Source organism: Simochromis diagramma, unplaced genomic scaffold, assembly GCF_900408965.1.
Source record: "Simochromis diagramma unplaced genomic scaffold, fSimDia1.1 OVJJ01000308.1, whole genome shotgun sequence".
NCBI lineage: Eukaryota > Metazoa > Chordata > Actinopteri > Cichliformes > Cichlidae > Simochromis > Simochromis diagramma.
The window spans coordinates 1,650,621-1,674,275 of record NW_024386785.1 but is presented as its reverse complement, the minus strand read 5'-3'; the positions used below and the strand labels follow the sequence as shown (position 1 = coordinate 1,674,275).

At 43.0% G+C, this 23,655-nt stretch overlaps 1 protein-coding gene across 1 annotated transcript in view; it reads left to right on the top strand.

Moving 5' to 3' along the window:
* The first annotated feature begins 8,843 nt into the window (after positions 1-8,843).
* Positions 8,844-23,655, top strand: part of plxna3 (plexin A3) — a 134,221-nt gene continuing 119,409 nt past the window's right edge. Inside the window, exon 1 of the mRNA XM_040022702.1 lies at positions 8,844-9,114. The gene's annotated coding sequence lies outside the window, so the exon portion shown is untranslated. The remainder of the gene's footprint in view (positions 9,115-23,655) is intronic.

Sequence of the window (23,655 nt, the reverse complement as noted above, 5' to 3'; positions counted from 1 at the left end):
CTGGATGCACTGTCTACACCGGCTTTCTCTCACCCTTTACCCGTCCCTGTTGCTTGTCTTGTGTTTCTATGGTGTATTGATAGTCATGTGCTTTTTGTGCTGAGGTGTTTTTTCTGTTATCAAACTGTTCTCCCACTAGGAGCTCAGTCTGAGTGGAGTTTTTTTTCTCCTCCTCTTACCTCATGTTATGTATTTTCGTTGTTTTTTTCCTATCAGCCTACCTCTCTGACATGTTTTCCCAATGTGATGTTTGTGTAAAGTTGGTCAGAAGGTTCCTTTGTAAGTTTGCATGCGCCATTAGCGTGCTGCCTGCTGTAACCCTAATTTCCTTCGGGATTAATAAAGTATTCTGATTCTGATTCTGATTCTGATTTATCGATTCCAGTCGCCCCGAATGACGTCACCACGTTGCGGCGCGTCATTTACCTGGCAGGAAACATGGCGGCTCAGACGCTCTACCAGTATCTACCAGTAGCGTCTCCTTTCAGGCCAGGATAGACGAATGTCACCGAGCAGTGACTCAGTCTGTGGTCAAAGGCTTGCACCCATTTGCCGCAGCAGATGCCCCCGATTTACGGTAAGTGAATGTGTTTAATTGCAGGCAGGGACATTACTGGATATTCTTGTGTAATTGCTACAGAATAATTTATGTTATACTTTGTTATTGCTACAGAAGAATATTTATTTTATTATTTTACATTTACAATTTTTTTCCTGGGGACCCCCATGGAAGAGCCGTAGGCTGGATCTCTTAAGATCTCACTGTTGGGTTTGTAAGGCCATGTTACTCCTAAATTTCTATCTTGTTCAAAGAGAAGATATAAAACAAAGTTCTAAGCTAATCGACCTTAGTGTTCTCCTTTTTTAAAAAGAATCGATAACAGAATCGAAAATGGAATCAGAATCGTAAAAATCGTATCAATATCCATCCCTACTCGTGTATTGATTGATTGATTGATTTAACAAACATGTAATGCTACTGCAGTGCTTATGGGCAATGGATGATCTGGTTAGGCTGATGAGTCCTAGTAAAGGAGTCCTGATGTTTCAGCTCAGTTTTTGGCCTCCACCAGTGCCTGAGGGAAAGTAGCTGGTGAATGATTCACTGGTTGCTCACGAGCTCGTCTCTAACTGTGTCATTCTGCTGTTTGCTCATGGGCAGGTCAGAGTCAGAGGTTTTTACAGCTCCTAAACTGAAAACAGACGCCGCCAGAAACAAATCTACGAGGGCAGGGCGCACGTCAAGCTTAGAGCTGCAAACTGTGCTCCCTGTTCTAAGTGTGTTTGGGTTCTGGATTACACACACACACACACACACACACACACACACACACACGCACACGCACAAACAAACAAGCAGATGTGTTGGATATCAGGCAAACCTCAAGAGAAGTAAAAATAAATAAAGACAGAGACACAGAGAATTTGTTCTGCTCTGCGGCTTCAACCTCGTAAACTCCACTCAGGATTAAACTAACAGCTACACACACACACACACACACACAAACACGTGTTTTCCATCACTTCAGAGGACTTTACGCCGTTTTCCATTCATTTCCTGACGACTTACTCCTTCAGTCTTCACACCAAAAATGAATAAATAACTTTGTTTATTTTCTTAAAGGAAATCAAGTCCCCACAATGCGATGTGTAATCTGGATTTTGCCCTCACAACATGGCTGATAGACTTGAGAGGACATTATGTTAACTTTGATTCTTTTTCCAAAGATTTATTCTAACCAAAAACTGTGTTTACATGCATAAATCTAATTTACACAGCGGGGCTGAGTCCCTGTAATGGAGGAGAGTTCCCACAACACAAGTAATTTGAGTACACGCACACATGCAGGGTCCAGATGTGCAGTAATAGTAGCAGCGATGTAAAAAAGGAAGCATACAGTAGGCCCTGAAACCACAATGTGCGCGCGCACACACACACAGAGCCATTGTCATTTACGCACATAGACTCACAGAGAGGACCATTGTCATGCATGCTGCTGGCTGTTTCACGGCAACTTAAAAAGATTAACGGGTGATCAGCATCAATTTACACTGAAGAATGGGAGTTTTGGGGGAGATGGGGGTCGGACGGGGGAGGGGAAGAAGAAAATGATCGAGAGAACGAAAACAAGCCTGGTGGAGAAATAAAAAGACAAATGCAGGAGACGAGAGTTTATCTTCTTTTTTTTAATTCACAAAGTTTTGGTTCAACTGACATAAAAAAAAGGAAATGAGCATTAATTTAAACATTTATCGTCACTTTTTTTATCCCAAGCTTTATTTTCATTTTTAAATTGGAAAACAAACAAAAACGACAAAACAAAAACATTTATCATCACTTTATTTTGACCCTTATACTCTTTCTCACCCCGAGTTACTATTGAAAGGAAAGGAAAGGAAGAGCAGAAAAGTAAACAAAGCAAGACTGAAGAAACATAGAAAGGAGAAAGTGAATGATAGGAAAGGAATGCACTTAAGAATCAAAATAATAGGAAAAGAAAGAAAATGAAACCAAGTCAGGGGAGAGAAGAAAAATAAAGAGAAAGAAATATTGAAAGGAAACCAAATAGGAGACCAAATAAAGGAAAGGACAGAGGAAGCAGGATGCAGGCAACATAGAAAGGGAAAAAAAGGAGGATGAACTGAGCGCTCGACCCCTCAAGTGGCTTCAATTAAGAAAATTACAGAGAGATCGAAGGCGAAACCAGAGCTGTCAGCTGATTACAGGGCCAACCCTGTGCTGCAGACCCAGAAGTAACCCCAGCCTAAACCTGAACCCGGACCAGCCCGAGTCCCCCCCTCTCGTTATTTTAGGCTCAGCATGCTCGGTGTGGAAACACTGAGTCTGCTGCTAACAGACCACATCCAACTCTCTCCGACTTCACTCATTTCTGCTGCTTTTATTTCAGTTTTATTTGCCCTAAATCATCCTCACGACGCCCTGAATGACACGGATCGCGTAGCCTCAGCTGGAGTTAGCTTCTATTAGCTTCTGATAGCTGACTTTAGATGGTTGATTTTAGTGTCTGATAGAAAAATTATTGTTTTTACTGTTTTGATGCTTAACTTGATTATATGTCATTATAATAACCATTAATCAATGAGGGGTTTAAATGTGCGTCTGCTTTTAGGAGGGCGGCTGTGGCTCAAGTGGAGCGAGTCGTCTACCAAGTGGAAAGTCAGGGGGTTGATCCCTGAAGTTTGTATCTTTGGGCGAGATATTGAACCCCTGAAGCATCCAGTCTGAGTGTGTGTGTGTGTGTGTGTGTGTGTGTGTGTGTGTGTGTGTGTGTGTGTGTGTGTGTGTGTGTATTATAGTATATAGGAAGATGATATATAAGTAACAGTCCATTCATCATTTTTCGTAGACAGTCGTCCAGTTGTGTCAAACCCAGAACGTCCACAGAAGAGCGCAGAGCAGCGGCGAGGTCATCCTTAGACTGAAGTGAACAGAAACCATCAGAGAGATGACTAAACAGAGACAAGAACACTGTGGTGTGCTCGGTACGATAAAGGAGTCCTGGAAGAATGACCCTGAAGACAATCACAAGGTCTTTTCTTCAGAATTATGTGAAGAACCCTCTCCAGGAAGTAGACAGATCTTTGTCCATGTCTTTTATGAAGGGAAGTCTCCACCTAATAAAGTACAAAGGTGAAAACTTGTGACAAAATAAAACAAAAAGTTAAATAACTACATTTTCATGTTTGGGCCAGGCTGGCCGGTTCTTTCCCTCCTCTCCCTCTGGGTGGCTCTGGGAGGGATCATTTCGGGCTCTGCCTTTGGGCAGGTCTCATTCAGAGGCTGCTACGACCCAGCTATGGTGATGGATCTCTGCTTGATCGTTACCTCCACTCTGGGGAGCTTTGTAGCCAGAAAACTCTTACCTGTGGAGGAGTTTCCAGTCACCGGTCAAGTCCAGCCCTTCATCCAGCACCACAAACTTTCCTTTCACCTGTAGACTCTGCCCGCCCTCTTGCAAGTACCATGATCATCGTCTGTCTTTGGACATCAAACCCGCTCGGACGTCCGGCGCTCTCTTTTGTTCCTGGCCACCCGGCTCACTCATATTTACATCGCTTGTTGTAAATAAACTCCATAAATCTGCCTAAAGCCGTCTGGGTTTACTTCCTAGGTTCAGTTAAAAAAGAAAAAGAAAGAAAAGCGTCATGACACAAATAATAAAATAAATCTGTGGTGCTTACATCTCACATTTAAAAAGCCAAGATGCCCAGATCAGCAGCTCAGGCTTCTCTGAACCAACAACAGCTGATAACCTGAAGCATACATGAGGCAGGACGATGCGTGAGAACATACAACGTCTACTCGGCCTCGCTTTACTGTTGATTACTGATTCTGTTTTTTAATGTGTCCAGAATGAATTCAGAAGTGCTCAGAGTTATGTTCTGCTCACATTCAGCCAAATGCAGCCAAGCTGACTGCACTCCACACTAATGACCCCAAAGTACTGTCGAGTTTTTGTAGGTAAAGGAAAAGGTAAAATTAAAATATTGACCAATGACAAAGAGATTTACCAGATCTCCAGCCAATCAAACTGTTTTTCATTCAGTGAAGACAAAACTAAAAGTAGAAAACAACAACAAAAACAGGAGAGAGCTGCAATAAAAGCACCACAAAGGAGGAAACACCATCTGTGGGGATGTCGGTGCCGTCCAGACATCAGACAAAGAAATCTCAACACAATGAAAATTTCATATCAGAAGATCCTGTTAGCTACTGGAAGCTACTGGAAGCTACTATAATCCTCAGTGGGTGTCCGATAGTTTTGTTCAAGCCCTGAAGTTGAAGCTGCAAGCCTGCACTTAAACCCCACATACATCAGATAACTGTGACTAAATTAAAAGTTTAAAAAAAAGAAATGCATTAATGTCCAAATATGTACCGACCTTCTTCTTTTTGTCTTATGGTGGAACCAAGTTCCTCAAAAGGTTTCTGTTTCTCGAGGAAAAGTCCCGCAGTGGAAACACACCTATTGTCTGGTTGTCGACTGACTCATCAGTCAGTCAGGATGTGACTAATCTGTAATCACGCACTTCTGCTTTATTACAGGGAGCCTGCTGTGTGTTTTTCTGTTGTTGTTAGATTCTCCTTCAGCTGCATTTCAAGAGGCAGCGATGAAATGTGCTTAAAATTTTACACAAGAATCTACATTTTGTCTTAATTATACCTGTGACGTCCAAGTGTGTGCGAAAAAGTGTGTCTGACTGCTTTAGTTACCCTTTACTAATGGTGATAAACATATGAGTGGGTCTGTACGTACATTCAGTAATAATCCATAACTGAGCAACGTTTTTACCACAACTGTATTTTAAATATCTTTGCACATTTATGTCAAATAAAAAGACTTTTACTCGTTGCAAAAGTAGACACGTCTGTGTTATTGTACACGGATGTGCAAGACAAAGTCAGTATAACTCTATACAAGTACATATGGATATACATTAGACATAAAGTGACAACAAATAAATGAAAAAGAAAGCGGTAAAAAAAATTACATAAAGGAATATAAAAGAATTACAAAGCAATTTAGAATATTTAAAAAGGATTTTAAGACACAAAATGATGTAAAAGATTACAGAGACACATTAAAAAATTATAAAAGATAAGAGCAAAGACACAGAAAACAACTCAAGGCAACTTGAAACAAGTAAAAGTGACACACAACTGCAAAAAGGATGTAAAACATCACAAAAAGCCTCCAAAAGACAGACGAGTCTTACCAACACTTACCAGGAGGAATAAAACGTTACAAAGCAACTTCAAATCAAATCAAATCAAATCAAATCACTTTTATTGTCACATCACATGTGCAGGTACATTGGTACAGCACATGTGAGTGAAATTCTTGTGTGCGAGCTTCACAAGCAACAGAGTTGTGCAAAATACAATAATGTAAACAAGCAAAATACAAGAATGGCTACATCTGAAACTAATAAATATATGTACAATATATAATAGTATATGCATTTCTGGATGTGTATACTAAATATTTTTCTACGTGTGTGTGTGTGTGTGTGTGTGTGTGTGTGTGTGTGTGTGTGTGTGTGTGTGTGTGTGTGTGTGTGTGTACACATATTTTACAAATTAAATAGAGTAAACAATAAATAAAATATATAAAAATATACAGAGTGAGACATGTGCAAAACAGTGGCATTACTGTACAGTATGGAGTGCATAATGTTAAAGTTCCAGTAGTGAAGCTGAGGTGTCTATGACGTGTTCAGCAGTCTGATGGCCTGGTGGAAGAAGCTGTCTCTCAGTCTGCTGGTACGGGACCGGATGCTGCAGAACCAGCAGACTGAGAGACAGCTTCTTCTTAAACTTAAAATATATATGAATAGTTTTAAAACTCTAAAAGGAAAAACTCAGTAAAAGACCAGAAAAAGAATTTTAAAATGATGAGAAGAGACATAAAAAACCAACAAAGCTATGAAATATATAAACGGACATCTAAAACTACACAATGATGTAAAAGATTACAAAATGTCTTAAAATGACAGCAAAGAGACAGGAAACAACTATAAAGCAAATTAAAAATAAATAGACAAAATAAAAAAACATGTAAAAGATTAAAAAATGATGACAGTCTTAAAAATTAAAAGACATGAAAACAGTTACAAAAAGAAGATTTAGAACCACAAAATGATTGAAAACATTACAAAGAGCCTTTGAATGATGACAGAGTCTTAAAATGACATCATAAAGACATAAAGCAACTAAAAAGAGACTTAAAGCTACAAAGACACGAAAGCATCAAGAAATGGGAGACAGAAATTAGAAAGACCCCTAAAATTATGACAGAGAGACTTAAAACAACTAAAAGCACGTTTATAAGGAAAGCTGCTGGTTTGATTCCTGCTGCATGCATAAAGGCCATGCAGCGTAACGCTCAGGCGCTGCCAGCTGTGGCGACGCCTGTGGTAAGGCAGCAGCTGAAAGTAGCTTACTTTAAAAGACTTAAAATATCTATAAAGAGACAGAAATCAGCAGAAGCAACTTAAAACAGCTAAACAGAGACTTTAATTAACGCTCTTGATTTAATTCTGTCTCCTCTGTGAGACTCTGGGGGGTCCTTTTCACACCTGTGCTCAGAGGCTTCATGATCACGTGTGATAGAGAAAAAGAAATCACACTAAGAGCTTAAAATATCATCTTATTTCTTTTCTCGCGAGTGTTTTGTTTGATTTGCCAAAGATTTTACACCCTTCCTGACTCTACCTTCCTTATTTATCCGGCCTCGGGAGGAAACTGGCTTGTGGGTGACGATCCACGAGCAGCAGTGTGACTTCATGCTGAGAAAAAGCTCTACAGATGTGATGTTTGCTTTGAGGGTGTGTTGATGGAGTGTAGAGCTGGTCAGAAGGAGCTTTACTGTGTCTTTGTGGATTGAGAGAAAGATATGATATTGGTACCAAGAGAGGAAGTGTGGTGTTGCGTGAGGAAGTCAGGACGTGTATGAGGACAGGGAGACTGTGGTGAGCTGTGAGAGGTAGGAGTGGCACATGGGCTCAAGGTGGGGGTGGGATTACATCAGGGATGGGCTTTGAGCCCCTTCTTGTTTGGGGTGGTGATGGACAGGATGACAGATGATATCAGGAAGGAGTCTCTGTGGACGATCGTGTTTGCAGATGACTCTGTGATCTGTGGTGAGAATATGGAGCAGGTGGAGGAGAGGCTGGAGATGTGGAGGCATGAACTGAAGAGAAGAGCAGAAGCAACACAGATACATGTATTTACATATCCGGGAGTGCCCATCCAAAGCTGGGGGGGGTGAGAAAGCAGGCAGGGTGGACTGAGTGGAGATGAGTGTCAGGGGTGATTTTTGACACAAGAGTGAAAGCGTACTGAGACCTGCTATCATGGTATGGTTGGGAGAACAGAATTAGAAAAGAAAGAATCTGAGGGAGAGGTCAGACAAAGACAGGCTGGACATGTGTGACGAGGGAAGACCGATGTGCTGGACAAAGTTCGTTGAAGGAAGGAAGGAAAAGGAAGACCACAGAGAAGATTCCTGGAAGTGGTGAAGGAGGACACGCAGAGGTTGGTGTGGCAGACGTGAGCTGGAGGCAGGTGATCTGCTGTGCCGGGCTTTACAGGGTTAAACTTTTTTATTGTTATTTTTCAGTATCTCTCGATGACTCAACACCTGTTGGGAGACGCAGCAGCAATTTTATCATCAGGCACAATGAAATCTCCTGAATGTGTTGCTCAGTTTGTGCGTCTCTCTCTCCATCAGATCCCTCTGCTTCGGTTTCTTCTCACTGCTCTGCTTCTTCCCTCTCTCATTCACACGTCTCAGTTTCTCATTTGTGTTTCTTTATCCCTCACGACTCCATGTGTCTTTACACCATCTCTCTTCACTCCCCCATCCCCCCTTTATTTTGATATGCATCTCCTCACCCCCTCTTTCTCTCTCTTATACATTTTCAGGCTATACATTTCCACCGCACCTCTCTATAGGTCTCTCTCTCACACACAGCACTTATATGTCTCTCTCTCAGTTTCTCTCTCCACATCTGGCTTTGGGAGGAGAAAAACAGCAGATTAAGGAGTTGGACTGAACCATGAGAGGCTTTTCGGAGGGGGTACAACAGCTGGTTTTCAATTAAAAAGACAGCGCGCTCACTGTCCCATTCCTCTCAACGATGCTCGTTTCCTCTCCGCGTTAGCTAACGTCCTCAGAGGAGCACCGAGCCTTTGATAAGCCGATTAATCTATTGATAATTGGTTTAAATGACCGCTTCTAATTGGCCGTATCCCCTCCCAGCTCAGCGCAGAGTGGTACGCTCCAGCTGGGGGGCTGTCTGTGGTGGAGTAGGGGCAGACCGAGCCGAGCCAAGCCGAGGCAGGCTGTGTGTGAATGGGAGACCTCGCCGCGCTCCTGCGCTCTGTGATCTCTGCTCTCTGGATTATTCCTCACTTTTTTAAAACCCGCAGGATTTTGTGGTGACCTGTGCGGGCTCCTCTTGCTGCCTCCAGCTGAGCTCACCTCGCTCAGGTTTTATGTGAGGAGAAGAAGAAGAAAGGCAGCAGAAGCGCGTGGGACTGTGTGGATTTAAATAACTGATCGGACTTTTCTGCGCGTCCCCGTGCAGGTAGGTCTGAGGGATTCCGGAGGGGGTAGGTGGTGTTTGGAGGTGGAGAGGCCGGTGATGTTCTCCGGGTCCGGGTGGCAGATATGGGGGTATCGGGGTGGTGGCGGTTGTGGAGAGGGGTGTATGAGTGTGTGGATGTTTCAGGGGGAAAACGCCTCGCTTGCCCTCCGCATCACCGCTCATCAGCTGCTCCTGCTGCCTGCTTTTCCCCTCTTTCTTTATTTTTTACGCGTGGAAATTTCCTCCTTCTCAATGCTGCGAGTGGGGATGAAGGAGTGGGACTTGGGGGTTGGTTGATACCACAGGTAGGGGCTGCTTTCGCCCTCGGGGTTCGGCCTGTGTTACGGCACCAAGCGGACCGCTTCGCTCTGCGTTTTTCCTCCATTTTAAAGTGCGGGGTTCGGTGCGTAAAAGAGGCGATTTTGAGCTGCAAGTGTGTGTTTTTCTGTGTGTGGTGAAGGGGAGAGTGGTGGGGGAGGCTGAGGAGGAGGAGGAGGAGGAGGAGGGGGTCTGGGAGGTAGCACAGCTCCAGACGCCGATCCATTAAGGAAGAACAAAGGGGGGGAAGGCGGCAGAAAAACGTTCAAAACCGCAGCCGAAACCCCGGAAACGTGTCCGATGGTCGCCCCGAACTCTGCGGACGAACCGCCGGCTGCTGCCGAGATCCACGCACCAAATTCGGATTTGTGTTTTTCTGAATCCGCCTTCATCCGACTGCCCATGTGCCGAAGAGCAGCCTCGATCTTCTGGATCAGCCCCCAGCTCCGCTCACGGACCGAGACCGGCACATTTCTGATCCCGGTTCGGCGAGTTCAGGGTCGGGATTTATTTCAGAGCCGCAATCGTGATGATCTCATTGTGATCGATGTTCTTCCTGACACACTCAAGTCACACCAGGCTGAAGGTTATCAATCAGAATCCCGACCAAACAGACCGCGCTGATCCTCAAGTAACGTTTGGATCACAGTCCCGGTAAAGGATTGCTGATGTGTTTACAAGTCGATCAATGATGTGATCAGTTTAACAACAAACAGTCCAAATCAGGTTTTCAGGACCAAACGGCCCCAAATAGCGAAAAAATGAGTCGATAACAAAAAGAATCAGTTATTAAAAACGGATTAAAACATAAATTTGCTGCAGAAGAAGAAGAAGAAGAGGAAACAACCTGCACAGGCGATCAATAATCACACGATCAATAAGTGATGTGATGGGCTGTATGATAATGACTGATTGAATTGAATGGTGCCAGGAGTAGCAGCAAGTCTCCCCCACATGTGTCCTTACCAAACAGATGTTCAGCTAAACACTGATCCTGTGATCAATAATCTGATCGATGGCACGGGTCAGATTCAGATCAATAATAAAGGAGACAAATTTGAGATTAAATAATGACTCCAAACCTACGTGAAGAAAAGTGCAAAAACTGATCAGAGATGACGGTGGATTGAGCGCTTTGATCATCAGTTAATCGCATCGATTGATCATTTTAAGCAAACAAACACAAAGAGCTTCTGTTTGAACCGTCGTTCAAGAAGTCGTCTCAGGAGTTTCTTCAGTTTTATGGTGTGTTTTTTCTAACATGTTCCCCATTTCACCAGGACAACAACCAGCTGATTAACCAGTATCCCAGATAAACACATTATCTGCAAAGAGCGAGCTTCAGAAACTTTTCCAGAGAGACTTGGATCAGATAACGGCAGCGCACAGAAAATCAAATGGAGATCTCAAATGAATCGTATAAAAAAGTTAAGTTTGAATCAAATATAAAAAGTAACGAGAAAAAAACAGCTTTAAAGTCCAAACAGCGGATGAATAAAAGCCAAGAAGGTGATGATGACCGCAGCGTGTCCCAGAGTTGGAGATTTTCCATAAATCTGGTCAGAGCTGTAACGACTAGTCCATACATTTTTAAGGTGATTGGAAAAGAAATGAATCTCCGGTTGTTTTGGTAACAGATTTGACATTTTAAGTTTAAAAAAAGTCACGGTTCCATTTGCAGTTTGACTCAAATTAGTGTATTAGTCCTGCCAGGGCTTCAGTCTGCTGGTCCCTCATTATTCCTTCATTACTCTAGACTTAATATGTTTTCCAATGGAGATCTGCATTGATTTTTTCTATGATTTGGAATCTGGCACTTTTGGTCTAGAACCTGACCAAGATGAGATGTTTGGTATCAGAACCAATTTTTGTGAGTTAAAAAAATATATTTGATTTCAATATTTCATCTGATTGTGTACACGGGTCACATTTATCTGCTTTTCCATTCACACTATTTGGAATTTTAAGGAATGGAACTGTTTCACTTCACACTGTTTGTCTACATTGTGTGAAACAGCTGTGTTGCCAGTGGCTTTGCAGCAACGTGTTCCCCTCCAGTCCAGCAGGTGGCAGTAATCAGGATTGGATTGCTTTTTGCAGATGAGCTCATTGAGCTAATGCTGGAAAATAGACCCTGGCTGTATCCCAATTCAGGGTCTGCAGCCTTAAAGTACGCAGCCTCAACGATCCTCAAGGGCCGCGTACTCAAAGACCGCTAAGGCCGGAAGTGCGAGGCTTGTGAAATGGGACGGTCTAGCCTCCGTTACGCTGCCCAGGTTGCCTAGCAACCATGATACTAACAGCTGGAAACGTGTCATACAGCTTTGTTTGACAGGAATGAAGGAGAAAATCTTTTGTTCATTTGTTTGTTTCTACATGAGCTTTGATCATTCTCTGTAAGATTAAGCTCAGCTATTGAACGGCGTATATTTTAAAGTAAAGGCTTCAAAACCAAGTTAGTACAAACATCGCTAATGTCACATAACTTTGCCGACATGTGGCCAACAGTAATGTTTTAATGTTCTTCGTTATTAAACATTTGCACATAAATAAGTGACATAATATTCAGTACTTACTTAAAGTTTACTCTTCGGCCGCCCCTCATCCGCCGTTTTTTTTCGGCAAAATTATCCACACCCACCGCCGCGCTATGCATTCTGGGATATGTTGGGCCACGAAGTCTACACTGCCACAGCCTTAAAATTCAGGGAAATGAAGGACGCATTTCAGGGCCGCATTTCGAGCAGCCTTTGAATTGGGACAGCCTTCGGCGCGCCGCTGTGACGTAATCGGCCTTGAAATGCGGCCTTTAAGGCTGCAGACCCTGAATTAGGATACAGCTCCTGTGCACGAGAAAATGCTAACTTCCTGGTTTGAGACCGGATGTGGGGTTGTACATTTCTGGTAGCTTTACTTTGCGGTCAATCGCTACTGCGAAGATATCCTCCAAAATCATGTCCAAAACTTGAAAACGGAAAGATGGCGTTAAGTTACAAAGAGCAGAAGGTGGGAACACTCACCGCTGTTGTGTCATAAAAAATCCAATGATCAATTTTGACTTTTGAAGCGTGTAGATCGATCAGTTGTTTACATCACTCAAAACAAGCAGAACTGCATCACTGCAGCAGAAGACACATCGTCCACATGCAGAAGCACATCTCTGTATAGTGACTGGTCTCATGATTTAAACAGGCAAATGTTCAGCATTCAAACTACAGGTGAAGAATAGTCAAACCAGATGTTTCCCCGTTATGTCGAGATCAGCTCGTCAAGTACACACCTACACAGCATGTTAACAAACTGTGAAAAAAGCCACACAAAAATGAATGATTGCTGGTAAGAGTTTCTATACATTAGTATGTACGAAGGGTATGTTGTGACTTACCTTCAAAATTACAGCGGTCCCTCGCTATAACGCGGTTCACCTTTCACCTCGCTGTTTCGCAGATTTTTTAGTGCAAGTTTGCATGCTTTTTTTTACGTCACATTGTGTCCTGCGTCCTGATCGCTGCAGACGATCTCCTCCGTCTCTCCTGTACAGTACAGAATCGCTGCATTGATCACTCGCAGTGTGACTCTGAAGTGCAGTGCTGTATGTCCACGATGTCCATGAAACGTTTTGCACCGTCAAAAAATAAAACTGGCTACTTGATTTCACCTATCGCTGGTTATTTTTAGAACATAACACCCGCGATAAACGAGGGACAGCTGAGAAATATAACATTTGAATCCCTTTTCTCTTTTGCTCTGAGGCGCAGGGGAAAAAATATCGACAAGTCGATGAACATCATTTACAGATATATTGGGTAAATGCCCGAGACATCTATAGAAATGTAAATCGCCGCTTGATTCATTCATTTGCTTAACTTGTTTTGGACCGTAAACAAGGCGCGAATAGGACACCGGAAACAAAGCTCCCCACTGGAGTTTCCGCGCCGGAAGTAGCATATGCTAACGCGCACATAGTCTATAGACTAGCAGTGACAGAAAAGCGGATTCCCGACTGCTCTGAACATCGTACTCGTTGATTTTTCGTTACATGCTCATGAAGAATGGGTGCAGCCCCTCAGCTGGCTTTTGGAAGTTGACCAATCAGAAGAAACTGAGCTTTTAGAATGGAGGGGAGGTTAAAAAGACAGGAATTAAACTGGCTGGCTATCTTGCTGCTGCTCCGATCTCAATCTCACTGTCTGAGTAGTTTCTGTAAAGTATTTTTCAGTTGTTTTCAAAAATGGTCCTCTGAGAAACGTCACTCAGCTGATATCCATCATCACGCTCTATCCACCAAATGCTCAGCGCTGCCCAACCCAATGAAGGACCTCAATAAGAACTGATGATGAATTTTAAGTACTGGAGTAATCACTAAATTAAAGCACTTGTTAGCATGTTACTGTGGCCAGAAGCAGCAATGATGAATCTAGAAGCGAGGAGGAAGCTGCAAAGGTAAAAGAAGAACGCACAGCTTAGCTCAGAGAGTAGATATGACCGTGCAAACCGCAGGAACAGGCAAAGAAGTTCTAAAACATAAACGTGGATCAGATCCATGTGCCTATCGCACTTCACTTAGTTCAGCAGAACTAATGACATTCCCATCAGCCTCAGCTACACTTTATGTTTAGCGCCATTTTACAGATGTCCTCCATTTTTTAATCTATATGCAGCCTGTAGTTTTACTCGCCATCCAAATAACTCCAAACTCTTGCTCTCTATCAAACGGTGACTCACTGCAGCGCTGGACAAACATCTACATCCACTTGCGAAAGACGTTCATGTCGAGGCAGGTGGGGATTTTAATGATTCCTGCAGCTGCTTTCACTCACAGAGGGGCGGGAAACATGCCTCTTTGGAGCAAAACAAATGACTTTAAAACAAGGCAAAGACACCACGGAGTAAATCAGACTGTTATAACTCGCTATTGCAGCTCATTAATTCTTGTTCTCAGCCTTTTTGAGATGAAACACTTTTTAAAATAAACACTGGGCTGGAACAGCTCGAATTATTTGATTAGATTCTTTAGCTCGTCACTGAAATCAGCTTTTATTGTGCTTAAAGCAGGTTCTGTGTAACAAATAAAACTTTTTTTTATCTGAGTTATTTGGTGTAAAATGAGAAAACATGGGACAACATCCTGGTGTTCAAGGTGATGGTCCAGTATCAACATGAAGCTTAACAAAAAACAAGCCAACAACTAATTGTTGTGGCATGTTTTTGTGCAAAAAGACTTAATTGTGTATTCATTTAGTAAAAATCACTCTAAATGCCACTCTGCTCTTAATAATACAGCCCAGTACTGTGAGCTGAGTCATAGTTTTGGGATGGTAATGATATAAAATGTCCGAAAGGCACCAAATGTTTGTTTTTCCTGAATCATTCACACAAAATGCGGAAGCAGAAACATTGGAAGTAAAACTTTAATGTTCCTTACAGGTGCGTGTAGATGGAGCACAGCTGGATGCAGCTGCACGAATGCCAAACGACTCCAGATCCTCTGGAGGAAGCGTGCTTTTCACATTTTGCTCGCTCGGCCTCTCTGTTACTGTAACGTCCTCTTTGTGATTGTAATGCATCTCATAAAGTTGCAGTTTTCCTGCTGTGAAGCTGCAACATGTTTCCAGACCGAGCTTCACTTTCCTGCCTGCTGCTTTATCTCAGCATCACTTTTTCCATTTGTGTGTGTGTGTGTGTGTCCAGTCAGCAGGCACCTCTGGAGCTAATCTGCCTTCGCTTTGGGATACAGTTCAGCTCAAGAGGGAGTTGAACTACCAACCCTGGAGCCTATAAGACACGCACAGAGTGCAGTACAAATGTGTGTGCGCTTTTGAAAGTCCACAGCAGGTTTCATTTTCAAGTTGGCATCTCAGGAATGCAATAGGAGATGATATGTTGGACTTGTTACAATTTTTTATCTGTTTAGTTAACATCATGTTCATTTTTTTTCCACTGAGATAATAGTTTCATGCAAAAAAATAAGGTTTCGATGTTCACTCACGAGGAGGTCTGCTGCCCTAACTGCTCTGAAATGATTACATGTTGTTGTTCCATGCTGTAACATGCCAGCTGTACCCGGATCAGTTTGCACTGGAGATAATTTTTGTTCATTTATTTAAAGGTTTGTTTTTGTAATTCCTCACAGTCAGGTTTAGACAAAAACGTCCAACACCAGGGGGCGGTGTTTTCAGACGTGCGCTGATCTTTTTAACGTTTCTTTATTATTTTTTTACTCTAATTTCCTCATCAGGTTTGTCTTTTGTGGGGCTCCAGTTAGGGCTGGGCGATATGGCCTAAAATTCATATCGCAATATAATTTGAAACATGTGCGGTAACGATATATATCGCGATATATTCTTTTCTTCTGTATAACGTATTTTCCACACTATAAGGCACACTTAAAATCCTTTAATTTTCTCAAAAATCGAGAGTGTGCCTTATGTATGAATTCTGGTTGTGCTTACTGACCTCGAACCGATTTCTGCGTGCAGAAATCTGTTAAAAAATGTTTTGGTACAACTTTGGTAAGCCGCACTGCTTGATGGATTGTCAGAGCATTACGGCTGCCGTAGTGAGGAGCTTCGCGGAGTAATCTGGGTCCAAAACTCCGTCTACTTCAGGTCCCAAAGTCAAACGAACACTGACAGTTAAAAACGGTCTAAATTCTTTAATCTTTAATAAAATGATCAGCGTTGCTGCTTTACCAGGTGTAACAATTAAGTTTAACATCCAGGCATCCATGAAAACAGAATTTATTAAATTTAACAGAGTTAGAAGTTAGCAGGAAGTTAGCTCGCTAGTTTCCACCTAAACATTTCATACCATGTTCTGACTGAGAGATTTTTGAAACTAATTCAAACGTACAGCTCTGGCGTTTGCAGGGTTACTGAAGTTGGGCTAGCTGGTATATAATGTTGTGCTACGTGATTGCTAGCGACACAGCTATGTTAGCATAACATTAGCACAGTGAAGCTGGAGGATGAACGCTAACTTTTTTTCCACTCGATAAAAGTTAACGTGAGGGATTCTGGTGGTCAGGGACAAATGCAATCGCATGGCAGGATGCTGTACACGGACCAAACTTCAGTCAGGAGAACAACTGAGATCATTCATCCACAATACGAGGTTAGTTATTAATATACTGCAACAACATGGGAACAGAACAGCTGCGAGAGAATTCAACATTAATGAATCAATGTTACGGAAGTGGAGGAAGCGCAGTTTTTGGCTTTACCCATATTTCAAAAGTGCTTCATCTCTTTGCTATGACTGTCGCCCGGAATAATTTGCAGATGATAATGGTTGTAGCCGCTGCGGAACAGGTGCAGCTTGATGACATCATCAACATGCACTGTTGCGATAGAGTGGTATAGTCAAAATCTCTATCGCTGGCCAAATTTATATAGTTTCTATCGTATATCGTGTATATTGCCCACCCCTAGCTCCAGTTATAAGTAAGAAAGTGCTGTTAATGACTTGCTGGGCTGACCTGCTGTGCCACCTTATGGTAGAAACCGGTATTACACAAAAGTACAGCCAGGCCCAAGTACAGCTTTAGCTGATAGCGCTTCATCACCACACACAGATGTCATTGTTTCTTCACATAGTGATTACAGCGTTAGTTACATTTGGAAGGTTTTACACTATTTTCAAACACGGCGCTACCACTCTTGACTGGCATCTAATCTCATCATGCCAGTCATGCTTTACTGGTTTTCAGTTTTTAATGTTTTATGACTGGCAAACAGCTTCTAGGTGTGTTATTGGCAGAGTTATGGTTTTGCATCTTACCTGAAAAGATGCATCCTTCAAAAACAGAAACAGTTACAAAATTTATGATTGAATGACAACTTGAACATCTGGAAATCATTCCTAAAAAGCAAATGCAGTTACTTCCTAAAGGGATTATTTAAGTAAACTACTCATTACTTTATCTTCTGCAAATATTTTATTTACAAAGTCATAAAGCTGGGTCTTCACAGAGACTCTTATCCCGTGGTTCGAAGGACTCCAACTCCACCCTTTTGGACTGCAGCCACTGAACATGGTCTTTGTCCTGCTTGCACAGTTCTCCACCTGCTGAGGGTTCTCCTTGGAGTGGAGCTCCAGCTCACAGCGGAAGGAGCGGAAGGAGGACTTCTCCCATCAGCTGCAGTAGAAAGGGTGGAGCTGGAGTCCATGGAGGATTGCTACAACAGTGAACTAAGCTGTGACCAAGTCATCTACTGATAAATTAATCAGAGGTGGCGATTCGCTGCAAACATAGTAAACTGGTAAAAGTCTCAGTCTGAGGGGCTGGTTTGACTCGTTTCGTGGATAAACTGCATAATTTCTGTTATTCTAACATTTTTAAGGCAAAACATTTAATCGATTAACTGAAGAAATAACTTGCCATCTTAGTGATGTTGATTCTGGCTGCTGGCCTAAAATCACTGTTCAAGTGAAGAGGTCAGAGGTCACAGCTGTCTGCCTCCGCAGGAGGACTGCTTTCGGTCTGGCTCGTTCACGCAGTATTTAGTCATGATTAAATCTGTTTGAAAGGACGTCACAGACAGAGCGAACATCCGCACGGCTGCCTTTAAACGTGTTTGCGGCGAGTCGTGTTTTGCATCGGTCGTCTCACGTTCTTTGTGGAAACATTTGCGTCTTTCTGTTTGGTTGAGCTCCCAGTTACTGGCTGCAATCTGCAGTCATTTGTTGTCCAGTGTTTGAGTGCTGCCATAGCCGTGGAGTGGAATGAAGACGGACGCCGAGTCTGCACTTCATTAAAAAAGCGTAAATATTTGGATCGTTACTTGACGCGCAGCTGTAGTCCTTCAGGTGAAGGGCTGTTGTTATCCTGCTATTGGAAATCCATCAGTGTGTCTTATTATGGAGCATTGATTTGATATGAGTGTGTCTGTGTGTGTGTATTTGACCTCATGTGCGTTCTTAATTATCCTTTTGTCGAAATCAGGTCACAGTGTCACCTGCAGCGGCGTGTTTTTGTGTGTGTTAGACATCAGAGCGGGCAGACGTGTGCAATTTAATCCAGAGCGCTTTGTCTCCCTGTAACACACGCCATTGTTTGTTAATGTACAATTTGAGTCTAAAACCTCGCACTCTGTCACATTGAGTCATTGGCAGAGTCAGCGCTGAGAGAACACTGAGTCAGCAGAGCGAGACGGACCCTGATATGATATTTCTGCCGGCAGCGTTTCACCTCTGACTCTGTCTGTGAAGACGTTTTACAGCCAGACCAGCCGGTCCTGCTGCTGCGATGACGTCATCTTTCTGTGCACCAGCGTGTACTTCAAACTGATTCTATCTGAAACCTCAGTTTCAGATCCTCCCCAGTACCCGTCCTAATGAGATAAACATATCAAAGTTAGTCGGCCTCTCATGTGCCAGTCATGCATGCTCATACTAAGCATGACCAGAGTCTCAAATAAATGAGATCAGTGTATGTACGTGTAATCCCAGAATGCTCTTACTGCTGTTACCAAGAGCTTTTTTCTATTCTTGGGAATATATGATGTCATAGATAGAGGATTTCCTTATCATCGTCATCTCAGCACAGTGGCCCCGCCCACCTGCTGTTCAAACCTTCTGTTTAGGTGAAGGTTGGCTTAAAGGGACGGCAGAGCTGCTAATCTCATCGTACTGAAGCTGGTGTTAAATTGCTAAAATGTATTTTTACACCTTTTTCTTGACGAAAAACTAAATAAAAATTTTTAGTTTTCACAAATATGTATGTTAACACATATAATTAAGTCCATCAAGGATTTTAAACAGTGAGGGCATGACGGTGCACTTTTAGCCCCACCCCCTCACAGCTACAATACCGTGGGTTTGAATCCAGTGGCTTGCTGGGGCCTTTCTGTGTGCAGTGGGTACGTTCCCCCCGTGTATGCATGAACTCCAGCTTCCTCCCACAGTCCAAAGACGTACGCATCAGGTTATTTGGTGATTCTAAATTGGTTGCAGACGTGAAACTGAGAGTGAATGGTTGTCTTTTATTCTGTCTCAGCCTTGTGGCAGACTGGCAGCCTATCAGGATGTGCCCTGCCTCTCGCCTTGTGACGGCACAGTCATAACTCTGAAGTGGAAAAGAGGTGGATGGATTTTAAACTCACTCCCACAAAGGATAACAAGAAGTTAGAAGCAAACGCACAACAGAAGCTTCCGTGTGTGTAAATAGGTAACTCGTTGAAGTGCCTATAGGATTTCTTTGTGGCTTGCTTCATGCCTTAAACCAAAATAAATGCTGTATAGGGTCCCATTCATGCTGGAGTGCCTCCTGTGGAACAGGAAGTCCACAGAATGGCAGTTCTTGAAGTAGCGGTGTTGTTTGGGGAGGGCGACCGAAAGGTAGAGAAGCTGAAATGGCTTGTTGCAGACAGAGGATGGATTCAGGAGCAGCAGAGCGGTGTAGGATGAAGAGAGGCTGCTTTGAACTGCTGCAGCAGAGTCGAAGAATAAAACACATGGAGCCTTTTTAAAGTGTCGAAGGAAAAAAAATACTTATGAAGTCGTAAAAGTCTGATGCATTATTTATGAATTTGTTAGATTATCAGTCCTGATGCACTGGCAGCTTTTCATGCAGCAGGTGTATTTTAACTGCTTTATAATCAGTTAGTTAGTTTAGTCCAAGGTTTTACAGCCTCAGGGCCGGCTCAGTGTTGACTTTGGCTCCTGGAGTCGATTCACTTTTCCTCACATAGCGTTTAGCACCTCTCCGCTGAAGAGCAGCAGCTTGCTCACTGAAATCCTGTTTCCTGTCTGTTTGAACACGGACGTGAACGCAGCCACGATTTAAACAGAGCAGTTCACTTGTTTCTGGAACCGTCTCACTCCTTCGGACGGCAACGTGAAAGATTTACGACAGAAACGTTAACGTCACCTGACGACGAGCCACCGGCCATCCCCGCTGCTGCCTGCGCCTGTTTTTAATGCTGATTGTCTAATATTTTGTGGTAATGTGTAGATGAGTGTAGTTAGTTCATCAGTTTCCTCCTAGAGCCATCAGCTTCATTAGAGACGGATGCTAAGAGCTTCTTTTTGTGCAGCAGTTCAGACAAATGTGCTGAGGACGAGGAGGAAGCTGCAGGCTGTGATTTCACAAACGCTGCAGACGCATTAAACACAAATTACTTTAATTGTTAGTCATCATTTAGTTTTATAGTTGTTGCTGTTTGAAAATGTTCATAAACATTTTTATCATAGTTTTTATTGACCAAAGTCGCTCAATTCCACAGCCTAACTGGAACAACAGGGATAGATTTTCTCTAATTAGTCTGCAAATAGTGCAAAGTGACCCTGTCAGTGAGCTCTGCACAAGTTTGATGGTTTGTACAATAACTTCGTGAGCTATTCATGATCTCATGCTCCGTTTTGAAGGCTTGAAGTATAAACTTGTGCTCGGGCTCTTTGTGTCGTGTCGGCTTTTCAACAGCTGAGAAGAACATTTATTTGTCTTGATAAAAAGAAGCGAACCTGCAGCTGAACGGTGTTAAAATACGTGTCGGTCTCTAATCTGCTCGCGAGGAATTTAGTTTATATAAGAAGTACACACCCTGTTCTAATCATTGAATTGTAAATCTAAACTGTGTTTGAATAAAGGAGCCGTTGTCCACACCGGGCTAAATCCGATCGCCAAACATTGGAATATTTGGAGTATTTGTGTTGTCACATCTGGTCTTTCACCATCAGGAGGGTTTCACTTCACTTCATTTCACTGCTATCAGATCTGACACAACAAGGCACGATTCATAGGCAGCCTCTTATCCGATGTGATGGCTTCACCGGTGTAAAACACATACTGGTGTCCTTGTTAGAACCTCGTGTTCCCAGACCTGCAAACATTCAACCCGAACCCAATCCTTCCCTGAACTCTGAAACCATTTAAATAGTGCCCACTTTCCACTCGTGCCCTGATGACAGGACTAAAATGGACAAGGGTCCTCACAAAGCTAGGCACACAAGTACAAACGCACACTCTCAGGATGAGCTGAGGAACAGGCAGGAAACAATCAGCTGAGGCTATTGGTTTCCTCCCTCGATGCCTCCTGACCTCTAGCAGCTGGATGTGTGCGGTCATGTGTGATTTGGCCTTAGAGAGGCCAGGGTCAAAGACATACATGTGACTTTCTGTCTGTGTGTGTGTGTGTTCGTAGCCGTATGTACATTTACTCATGTTCTTTACTTAAGTCCTAATGACCTTTTCGTGTTTCTCTTTCACATTTAGCTTCAGCTGCATTTGTCCGACTGCTTCTACTCTCTAAACCATCTCACACTGATGCATTTAAAACCGAGTGAAACACTCAAAACAAGCAGAAGTGAAAGTGAGAAATTAAAGTGTTTTGAGCAGTTCTCGTGTAAAAATGTTCCACATTATGATTTCAACATCTCATGTGTTCATTTCCAGTTTTGATAAGTTTCACACAGTTGTGAAAGAGGCTCTTTGAACTCTTGGAAGCTGATTCAGGTTAAAAAAATGTACAAAGATTTTAAAGGAACAAAAACCCCAAACAAAACCCAGAAGAAGACAGCTGCCGTTCCTCTTTTTGTCACCCTGAACTCTCTAAAGCCAGTCTTTCTTGTAACTGTTTCAGTCTTCAGTTCTTCAGGTTTCTCGAAGGATCCCGCGCTGCTTCGATAGTTTTGAGGTCAGGGCTCTGGGGAGGCCAGTCCACGCCGTGCTTTTACTGCACCAGCAGTGCGTTTGGATCGTTACATTTCTGAAAAACGAAGCTGCTCCCAGTCAGATGTTTTGCACGTGGCGGTTCAAAATCAACTAAAAATGTTCACATTTAGATTCTTCCCTCCGTCAGACGTGTTGCTGCTTATCAAATTAACGGTTCTGCAGTTGTTGTCATCGCTACACCTGTCTGTGAAGGATGGTGTGAATTAGAAGTGAGAGTCAAATTCCTGCATTGTGTTCGAACTTTCACTGAACTGCTGCAACATCCTGCATGTTTCTGTGCATTCCTGTGAATCTTTGAATCATTGGAGTCCAAGGTTAAATACAAGTGTGTGTGCGCACGAGTGATTTCACATCCCGTGTGTGGGGGCATCGCTCTGCAGCTGCCGAGTCTTAGAAATGTTTTATGAACCAACAGGGACACTGTGTGTGTGTGTGTGTGTGTGTGTGTGTGTGTGTGTGTGTGTGTGTGTGTGTGTGTGTGTGCATTCAGGGTGGTGTCCAACAGTCAACATTACAGCTCTTTCAGGCCATTAAAGGAGCATAACACTGTTTTGCCTCCTGATTGAGCACAAATCACAGAGTTTCCACTCCTGTGATGTTTTTCCAGGACTTTTCAGATCGATTTCTCGGAAACGTATAAACCCAGATACAAATGCTTCATAGGACTGTAAAGTAAAGGCTTTTATTTCATCAGTTTCTTCTCTTATCGTCTGTTTAGACTCGAACACGAACTCCTTGGCACTTGTCGTCTCTGTTTTGGTTCTTTTAAGCCATTAAAAGTGAGCTAAAGTGTCCCTGAGCTCCAACACTGATGTTATCCTGACAAATATTTAGGTCCGGTGTTCGCAACACGTCGAGATAAGCTGCGGAGGGCTGAGTGGGCCTCTGATGTTCAGATTCGCCGCGTGTTGTGATCCGCAGATCTTCTTGTGACAAATTGTAATTCCTGTAAAGTCGGATGTGAACAAAGGTTCGTGTTTAGGTGTGTTACACGCGTGAAAGCGGCAGACATGATGGCTCCTCTGTGCACGGGTGAAAGGGTTATTCTTGGGTATATGAGACATGAAGAACAGGTTTTATCAGCAAGAAAGCTGCGATAACATCACAACTGTACTCATATTTATCTGTTGGGCTGATTTTCTAATCTGCACCTGGTTACCGAGCTCGCCGTTGGAGCAGCTGGCAGTCGGGTTTAAGTTGCAGTCCTATTTTAAACCTCGCTCCCCGTGCGCTCTGCAGAGAAGGGCTGGAACGCGTAAAAGCATTCTTCTTCCTCCTCTCACTGCAAAACGAGACACTTAAACGCATAAACTGCCCACTTTTGAAAATGCATTAGTTGCTAAGTTACAGCACCTTTTAAATGAGGATGTTTTGAAATCAGAAAACGGACAGAAGAAGCATGCAGAAGCTGCAGAGAAACAGATCCAGCGCTTTCTCCATTTTCACTTTCCTTTTCTTCCTCGCTCTTGTGTTTGTGTATTTTGGTTTGAAATGATGCTGTTACAGCAGTGAATGCTCGTATTAAGAGCTGGCAGTGTTTAAATAAAGAG